A 9,683-nucleotide genomic window follows, 5' to 3' on the forward strand; every position below is an offset into this window, starting at 1 on the left:
GAATCACATGAAAACAAAACACACATATATTTATATATAGGTTGCTTTTTTGAAGCAATGATTCCTACTTTCACATGGAGTGGAATGGATGGATTTTGAGATAGGTGTTGGCTTGCATCTAGGAATAAAAAGGATAACTCTATTGGCCCCTTTTCTACATTTTTTGCTTTTTTATCAACAAAAGAAAAGGTAAAGAGAGTGCTTTTGGCCAAGAAGGGTAATGTTCCTTCCAACTAGAGGTGGACAACAAAACCGGTTCCTGGAACCGGTTCGGTGGAACCGAACCGGAACCGAACCGGTTCCTACCCGTTTTTCGTAGGAACCGGTTCGGTTCCGTTTCAACCCGACGATCTGGGACCGGTTTGACATTTTTGGAGGTGGACCGGGTAGGAACCGGAACCGAACCGGAACCGGTTCTGGAACCGGTTCGACCGGAACCGGTTCTAGCCGTTGGAGTAGTTCTAGCCGTTGGGAAACGGTTTTATGGCCGTTTTTTGACCGTTGGGGTCAAAAATGGCCGTTTTTTGGCTCCCCAAACACCCCACTACTAGTATAAATAGGTATTTGGTGTAATGGGTTCATCACAACACTTAAAACGCAAACTCGAACGCAAAAAAATACAAAAAAACGCTATTACAACGTTCTGAGTTCTCTAATCTCTTGTTTTCTCTTATTCTATATTCATATTTGTTGTTATGGCTGCCTCACAATCATCGGTTGGTCAAGGTTCCACCGCCGGACCAAGTTTCGTTCGTATTGTACCTCATAATCGTAATCAAGAGATTTGGTGCAATTGGGATTTGGTTGAATTGAGTGACCATTTATTGAAGGCTCGGTGCAAGTTTTGTGGGATTTATTTAAACCCACTTTCGAATTCAAATTTGAAGAAACACATCGAAAGACCGTATTGCAGGGCGTTGAAACAGAACGTCGAGTCGCAACAAACGCAAATGGATAGTGAAGGCGGAATATTTACATACCAAATTGATCGAGTTCAAGATCGTATGGCGAAGTTTGTGATTCAAGAAGCTTTGCCGTTTAGCCACTTCGACAACCCTCGCTTAACCGCCATGATTCGAGATACGCTTCAACCACAATACACTCACGTAAGTCGTCATACTCTTAAACGTTATTGTTTAAAATTGTGGAAGAAGGCCAAAGAGGTACTAATTGCATATTTTGAAAATATAAATACGGGAATAAACTTAACTAGTGATGTTTGGTCGGCTCCACATGGTCTACCCGAATCTTATCTTTGTGTCACCGCTCATTGGGTAGACCCGTCATCGTGGGAAATGATGAAACGCACCATTGCTTTCGAAATTTTTTCAGCCTTAGATATGCATGAAGTTGACCCAAACTTTTCAACAGAGGCACAAAATGATTTTAACTTGAATTTTAAATTTATGTATGACTTTTATATAAATAAATATGGGTCAAACATACACATGCCTACGCCGGGGGGGTCTTCATCAAGTTCAAGTGCTACTAGAGTACGAGACCCCATGATTAGCCTTATGAACACCGTTCGCAACGTAACGGCTAAAAAACAAAGGGGTAACACCCCTTCAAGCGAACTAGGAATGTATAGTGCATATGATTTCTCTACCGATTTTTCCGAAGAGGAATATGGCACTTTTGATGTTTTGGCTTGGTGGAAGGTAAAGGAAACCGAGTTTCCGATTCTTGCCACCATGGCCCGTGATTTACTAACCGCCCAAGCTTCTACGGTAGCTTCGGAATCTGCTTTTTCTCTTAGTGGCAGGGTAATATCGGTGAGAAGAACAAGACTGAATTCGGAGTCGGTGGAGATGTGCATTTGCTTGAAGGATCACTTGGACTCAATCGATCGTGTTCAACACGTAACCACTCTGGAAGACGAAACACCACTTGATGTTCGAGTGCACGACGAACAAGAAGGCGTTTCTACAAGTAATTCTGATGAATAAGTCGCCACTCAATAATTACGACGAACAAGAAGGCTTTTCTAGAAATAATATGTCACAACTTTATATTTATAAGTTTAATGTTTTGTTAGTTTGTTTTTGAATATTTTAAAACATGTAACCTTTTTTTTTGAACTTCTTAAAGTAAATAAAATGAATTTTATGTTAATTGTTTTTTTTATTTAACATGTTATACAAATACGAATCGTATAACACCGCTCTTGATTATAATTCAGCATTTGACTTGCGTAAGCCAAAAGACTATAATACATAGCAAACTCAACAAATGTAACACGATACAGATTTAAGTTCACCATTACACGATACACGATACAGACTAATTAATTCAAACACGCTGACACTCATAGAATTAAGTTCAATATGTTGTTTACCATTGCTCTGTGGGTGAACAACAAAAGTAGCATGAGCCTCTTCAAAAATCAGAAGAACACAAATCATCACCTACACAAGCAGCGGAAACGAAAAACGAAAAAAAAATAATATTTTACACTGTAACCGGTTGGAACCGGTTACAGTGTAAGAACCGGTTTAGGAACCGGTCAGAATCGGTTCCACCGGTTCCGGGTCCGAGGGTTGGGGAACCGGTTCGGTTCCCTAACCGGTTCGACCATGGAACCGGTTTAAACAGTGATGTTGACTAATGGAACCGGTTCTGAACCGGTTCCGATTCCTTTGACCAACCCGATTTGATCACCTATACTTCCAACCATTTTCACAAAAGACTTGAGACCATGACAAATCAATAGTGGGGTGTAGCCATCACCTTTTGCCTAACCATTATAATTTCCCCAAATGCCATCATTTAAACAATAATAAAAAACGTGATCTCTTTCATAATCATGTTTTCTGGACCATATTCAACTACTAAATTGGTGTATATTCTATTGGCATAAAAGACATTAATGATGTATTTCAATTTTTTCCAAGGTACTATTTACATTTAAAAAAAATCAAGAGTGCCATAATATGTCCATTGAAATAAGGAGTAAATTATCTAATATAGAATATATTTTTTTTAAATGATATTTCTCAACTTTTTGAACACAGTTTGTAACTACGTCCAATAATTGAGTGAGCATTTCTAAAACGTGATGTTAAATCGTTCATACTAACTTTGACACTTCAAATCTAAGTCATCCAAGAACACCTACAAGGAGAAAACCCACCATTAAGGAAATACATTCTTGAGTCATGTTTTAAACTTGTAACTTAAAAGATTTTAAACCTTAACCATCAACCACATACCATTGGATCAAAAAGCCAAGCCTTAACCATCACCCCGGATAATTGGATCAGAAAGCCAATTCCATAGTTTTCAATTGAATCATTATTTTATAGTTTGGTTCTAACTTATTTTATGACATATATCGTCAGCATACCTAAAGGATAAATTGTTCTCAGTTGTATTGTTATAATTATAATGGATTATGTCAAAATCAAGTAACTTATCATATCGAAATAAGCATCTAAAATGAAGAGGCGAAACAAAAAATTATGGACTAAGTCATCTCCAAAGACTAAATGATGTGCACTTATTTTGCTTTACATTGTTACATACACGATACATTATAACCCACTCTACTCTACTATCTTCTATAATATTATGAAAAAGATCACCAATTCATCATTTCCCGTCCTCTTCAAATAAAATAATAATATTAATATGAGTAAAATTAATGTAATACAACTAAAATAAAAATATTAAATTTCGAGTACAAACTAAAAATTTAAAAAATATTAGATTTCGAGTACCCATCGTTGTCGGGTAGCCAAAAACGTAAATATATTTCGCCAAGCTTACTGGTCCAAAGCATGTGTCAAAGTCGTTTACTAGACCAAAAACATATTTTATTTCAAAACAATATGTTTTCGTTAAAATTTAAATACATACCAGAATGTTAATAAAAAAGTTATATAAACCTGTGTATTTAGTTGTATAAACCTGGGTTTTTCTCAATTCCTTCACCGTTCAACGGTGCTTTCTAAAGGGGGATGGTGTTTTTCCGCAACACCAATTGCCACATATCCAGGTAGCCGATGACACGACACCCACACCTAGTAGTCTAAACAAACAATTTGGTTAGGCTTTATTCATTCTTTTCATACCAAAGGGATGAAAAGCATACCTATAGTTTTTGCATGATTTAGAGTACCAGAGACGCATCTCTCACTACAAATATTACCTAAATGGTTAAATCGATCTTTCGACCAATGACTTGAGGCAATTGATCAAACCTATTCAAATGATTTCAATTGGTTAGTATAGTGTTCGGTATGCACAAACTACCCGAGTTTCACATGGCCTTTTAACAACCCTCATTCTCCATGGAGTAGTACAACCAGAAAAAATCAAACCAAATTAGGAAGCCAACCTAGTGGTGGCGCACCAAACTTTCCCGAGAAACCAAATGGAGAACTTGAAGGGTGCTCGAGTACTGTAAATGCATTTTCTTGGTTTTCAAACAAAATGCTGTTCTTGAAATGTTTTTACTTTCTTTACTTTAAACATTTTATAAAAATAAAAAAAAAAGAAAAAGAAAAATTTAAGGGGTACCAAATAGTAATGATTTGGATTGGGATGCAAACCCAACTCCCCCACTACCTCACACCATAATATAATAGTCCTGATTAGCTTTTTCCATGTTGCGCATTGGACTGACAAAGATATGAACATCATTTAAATGCCTTTTTTTATAAAAAGATCGAGTACAGTAAATAAATAATTATGTATTCAGATATAACTTTCATTTGTAACATTGAGGCCCAATCAAACAGCCTTTTTTAAGGGTACACACATCTAGAACGGATTTCCATTGCAAGAAAATTATTAATCATGGGAGACTCGGAGAGAAACTAATATCTGTTTTGAAAATTAAACGGCCATAAACGGTATGCTCTATCAGTTCTTTTGTTTACCTGTTTTGAAAGCAAATATCGTAATAACCATATACAAGTTCTAGAGTTCAATAATTACCTATTCAAAACAGAATACAATTCTAAAATTAATCATCTAAAAGTTAATAAGTTTAAAACATTATATACTTATACTTACTAGCTATCAATTAACACAATGAATGGGTGAGTATGTTTGATGCAAAGAACTTTTAACCCTTTGTCAATAATCAAGTTACAAACATTAACATCATTAGCTTGGTGGCAAGAGTGACTCTCTCAAAAGGTAATAACGTTCTTACTCTTTTAATGTCATACACTTCTTAAATTCGAACCTTAGACCCTCAAGAGGAAAGCCATATAGCAAAATCCGCTGACCATCTGACTGAACCTGTGATGGCTAGTGGATCTCATGCTGATATGCACGTTTTGGGACCAGAAGACTCATACGGCTACATATAAATTACTTCAATTAATACCGTCCTTAACTAACATATATGATGTTGGGATTTATTTGTTAACAAGTTAGTTCATATAGCTCGCTTTTAAGTCCCATCAGCTTATTCTTGATTCATTTGGTGTCACCATTTCAAGGATTTTCCATCAATTGCTACCAGCCTACCAACCTCACTCTACATGTTGTACTCACTTACGTTACATCAGCTCCACATCAAATTCTGAAGTTTTCTTATAAAAATCTTATTTTATTTGACAACATAACTCCACAAACACCATTAAAATTGTGTATATATTTGTATGTGTATGTGTGTGTGAGAGAGAGTGAGGGAGTGGGGCTACTATGTCGTCCGCATACTCGTTTACAAAAACAAACTTCACTTTGGCAAACGTGCTACACAACGGTGGGGTCTAGATTGGGGTTTGTCTGGTTGATTACAAATCACTCGGACCTCAAATATTGAGGCCCGATGAGTGCTCTTAGCTAGTTGGGTTTTGTCATCAAAGTTCATTTGTAATGATTAGGATAAGTGCTTCCAAAGTGGTGAAGTGTGGTTAATCAGTTAATCACACATAGTTATATTTAGGATATGTGGTACAGTTTACTTTTCCTTACTTATAGCATTCCCAGTTCATTTCATATATTTTTCCCTATAATTTAGCTAAAAAACAACATTTCGTAAATTTATCTTTCATTTTTCAAAAATCTTCCACATTCTATTCCCTATTCTTTTCAATAAATTCATTTTTTTTTATTTCTTTCTCTTTTGTCTTGTTATATAGTATATGGTGAATGAAAGATAGTTGATATATTATATGGTATGGATAAAATGTGAGACCATATATTTAGGTTTTTACTTTACTTGTCATATAACTCATCCATAGAATAGAGAGTGGATTGAAGAGGGTGATTTCGATGATTTTCTCAAAATTTACCATAAATTATATGAGTTTAACAACTTTATAGAATGGGTTGAGAATGCTCTTAGTGCCATTGTGATCGAGTGTAACACCACCCCTCAAAGAGTGGCTCCTAAGACCCCCCCCCCCCCCCCCCCTTCTAACCACCACATGTCTAATTTAAAATTATTATTTTATACCTCCTTTTCAATATATATTTTTTTATTTTATTAAAAGAATAAGAAAAAAAAACGAAGAGTTGAGTATTTTCATACTGAAACAGAAAGAAATGTGATATCCATATAGAGCGGAGAGAAGCACTAAGGCCACAGGATACCCTCATAGCCTTAGTATGAATGTTTTCTATCGTGTTCTAATGATGAACACCCATAAATATTTATTTTTGATAATGTTTTTACACAATGATTCGAATCTAAATCACTAAACTAATTTGGTAATTCTTAACCGAGTTTATTTAGGGATGTAATTGTGCAAATTACTTGTTATACAAGGTTTTATATATAATTATGTTGCTCACATAATCACATTCATATAAAACAAACTTTATTTATATATGGATATAATTATACAAGTATATGGATACAACTAAAAGTCTAAAATACGAAATAAATCATACTAAAAATATTGCAACTCAAGTGAAACAAATAATTAAATTAAATTAAGATATAACAACCATATAGTTTATTCTTTGGTGTAAAATAAAATAATAAAATACAATAACATATAATAATGGCTCCGTCCGTCCGGACTAGTGGCCGGCTCGGGCTACCTTTAGCCAATGAAGGCCGCGTACGAAATACCCGGCGTTACTTAGTTGGTCATTTAAAAAAAAAATAACATATAATAATAAATTTATTAAAAGAAGAGTCCAATTAAACCAACTATTTTTTAACAATTTCCTATTCCAAGACCATTATATTCTCTCTCTCTCTCTTTTTAAAAGCAAACCCCATCCCATCTCCAATAAAAGCCACCACAATAACTCATTCTCTCAACATTTGCATGCTTCTCTTCTCTTCTCTTCTCTTCTCTCTCTCTAAACACAATATATTCATTGCAAACTCTCTCAACAAACAAGAACAAGAAGCTATCAACACACACCTTCAATGGCAGTTTAGGCAAGTCACCACACTCTTTTCCACCCTCAAATGATGCTACCAAATACCATCAATAATATTAATATTAATATTGATACCAATCAAGCCACTGGTACCACCACCACAACACCTTTGGGTTACACAATGGGTAGCAACAATATTAATAATAATAATCCCATGATGTACAACTACTCTGGAGGATACACGGAGTCGATGAACAACAACGTGTTGAAGGCTGAGAGTGGCCTCACGTGCAGTATTCCGATTTCTAGGAAACGAGTACGAGATTGTTCGGATCTGAATACGTTGTTGTCGTTTGTTAATAATAATAATAATAATAATAATAATAATAATAATAATAATAATAATAATAATAATCAGAACATGAATATGAATATGAATCAGAGTCGGTGTGGAGGTTACACGTTTCTTGGAGAAGATATGTCGATGCAGATCCAGCAACAACAGCTGGAGATTGATCAGTTTATTGCTCATCAGGTAATAATTAGTTTTAAAAACTTGTTGTTATTATTATTATTATTATCATTATTATTATTATTGGAGTTTTTGATTTTATGAAATTGTGAATCTATTTTTGTAAAGCTAATTAATATTTTAGTTTTTTATTCTAATTTCATGAAATTGTTTCTGAAAAATCTATTTTTGTAAAGCTAATTATTACTCTGATTTCATTAAATAATTTATAAAATTCTAAAACTATGTTTGTAAATCAATTATTTTCGATTCTGGTTTCATAAAATTATATATGAAATTGTGAACCTAATTAATTATTATTTGTTTTTTTAGTGAAATTATAAACGTAATTTTGTAAATTAATTATTATTACTATTATAATTATTATTATTTATTAGGATTTCATGAAATTAGGTATGAAATTGTAAGCCTAATTTTTGTAAATTAATAATAATAATTATTATTATTATTATTATTATTATTATTATTTAATTTGTTTTTATATCAATTTCATGAAATTGTTGATGAAATATTGAAATGATTGTTTGTGATGAAATTGTAAAGCTAATTGTGATTTTAATACCGATTTACGCAGACGGATAAAGTGAGACTGGATATCGAAGAGAGACGAAAGCGAAATTCGCGTAGACTAATCGCTGCAGTCGAGGAAAACATATCGAAAAGACTCCGAGCAAAAGAAGAAGAAATAATAAAAATTGCAAAATTAAATTGGGCACTAGAGGAGAAAGTGAAATCCCTATGTGTAGAGAATCAAATCTGGCGCGAGTTAGCTCAAACAAACGAAGCAACCGCAAATGCATTACGGAGCAACTTAAAACAAGTGCTAGAACAAGTCTTCCACGACGAGTACCGCACGGCCGCGTGTGTCGATGAGGCGGATGATGCGCAGTCATGTTGCGAAAGCAACAATGAGGAAAATCGGATATCGTTTAATCGGGTTAACAATATTGATGATTGTGTGAATAATAATAACAGCAACAACAGATTGTGCAAGACATGTGGGAAGGAAGAATCATGTGTGTTGCTTTTGCCTTGTAGGCATTTATCCCTTTGCACAACATGTGCTTCTTCAGTTAACATTTGCCCAATTTGTAAATCCACTAAGAACATCAGTGTTCATGTCAACATGTCATGATGTTTTTTAATTTTCATTCAAATATTTACAATGACAAATAGATTTCAGAAACTAACAAATTGTAAGTTGTGACCATGAATTTAGTTTTTTACTAGTTTTTTCTTGATAATTTATTTTTTTTCTTGGTTGCTAATTAATGTTTGATTGATTGTGATTAAATCTCTAATTATGTTTTAATTAGGTTTTGGTTAGTGTCTAGGGTAGGGTGGGGTAGGGTGATGGGTAGATAGGTGGTGATGTCGACGTGAGTACATGAAAGTGCGAAGGTGCAGTAAATGCTTTTTTTATAAATATACTTTTTAATATTTTTTTATTAATATATTAACGTTCAACAAACGTTAAATTGTTTCATTAAAGCAAGTTGGCCGGTTTGAGATTCAAGCAGACTGTTTTATGATTCTCAATTAGAGATTTGACGATTTTAACAGTTTGATTTGGTTTAAAACTTGATATTGATTGTGTAAATCGAGTCGGTCCTTTATCCTTATTGACATTTTTTATCATGATATTTTCTCCGTATTTTAAAAAAAATTTTAAGTGTATTATAATCATTAACTACATTTATTAATTAATTTTTTTTAAAAAATAATTGGAATAAATTGTTAGCGCTAATTGTTAAACCGTCTACTAGTAAACTTGATAGTTTCGTCCCACCAAGCCTGAGAAATTTGTTTTTCGTTTTCCTAATCAAAACTAGTGATTTCACTCACAATTTTCATG

At 33.9% G+C, this 9,683-nt stretch overlaps 1 pseudogene across 1 annotated transcript; it reads left to right on the forward strand.

Annotated features, from left to right (window-relative positions):
* The first annotated feature begins 7,327 nt into the window (after positions 1–7,327).
* LOC143603819 (BOI-related E3 ubiquitin-protein ligase 1-like) lies at positions 7,328–9,170 on the forward strand (annotated as a pseudogene). The gene is made up of 2 exons (XR_013148144.1): positions 7,328–7,831; positions 8,403–9,170. The product of XR_013148144.1 is annotated as a BOI-related E3 ubiquitin-protein ligase 1-like (transcript).
* Positions 9,171–9,683: the final 513 nt, after the last annotated feature.

The sequence above is a fragment of the Bidens hawaiensis genome, unplaced genomic scaffold (assembly GCF_021521415.1).
Source record: "Bidens hawaiensis isolate Kalapana, Puna unplaced genomic scaffold, B.hawaiensis_p1.1 tig00062863_1, whole genome shotgun sequence".
In the NCBI taxonomy this organism is placed as follows: Eukaryota; Viridiplantae; Streptophyta; class Magnoliopsida; order Asterales; family Asteraceae; genus Bidens; species Bidens hawaiensis.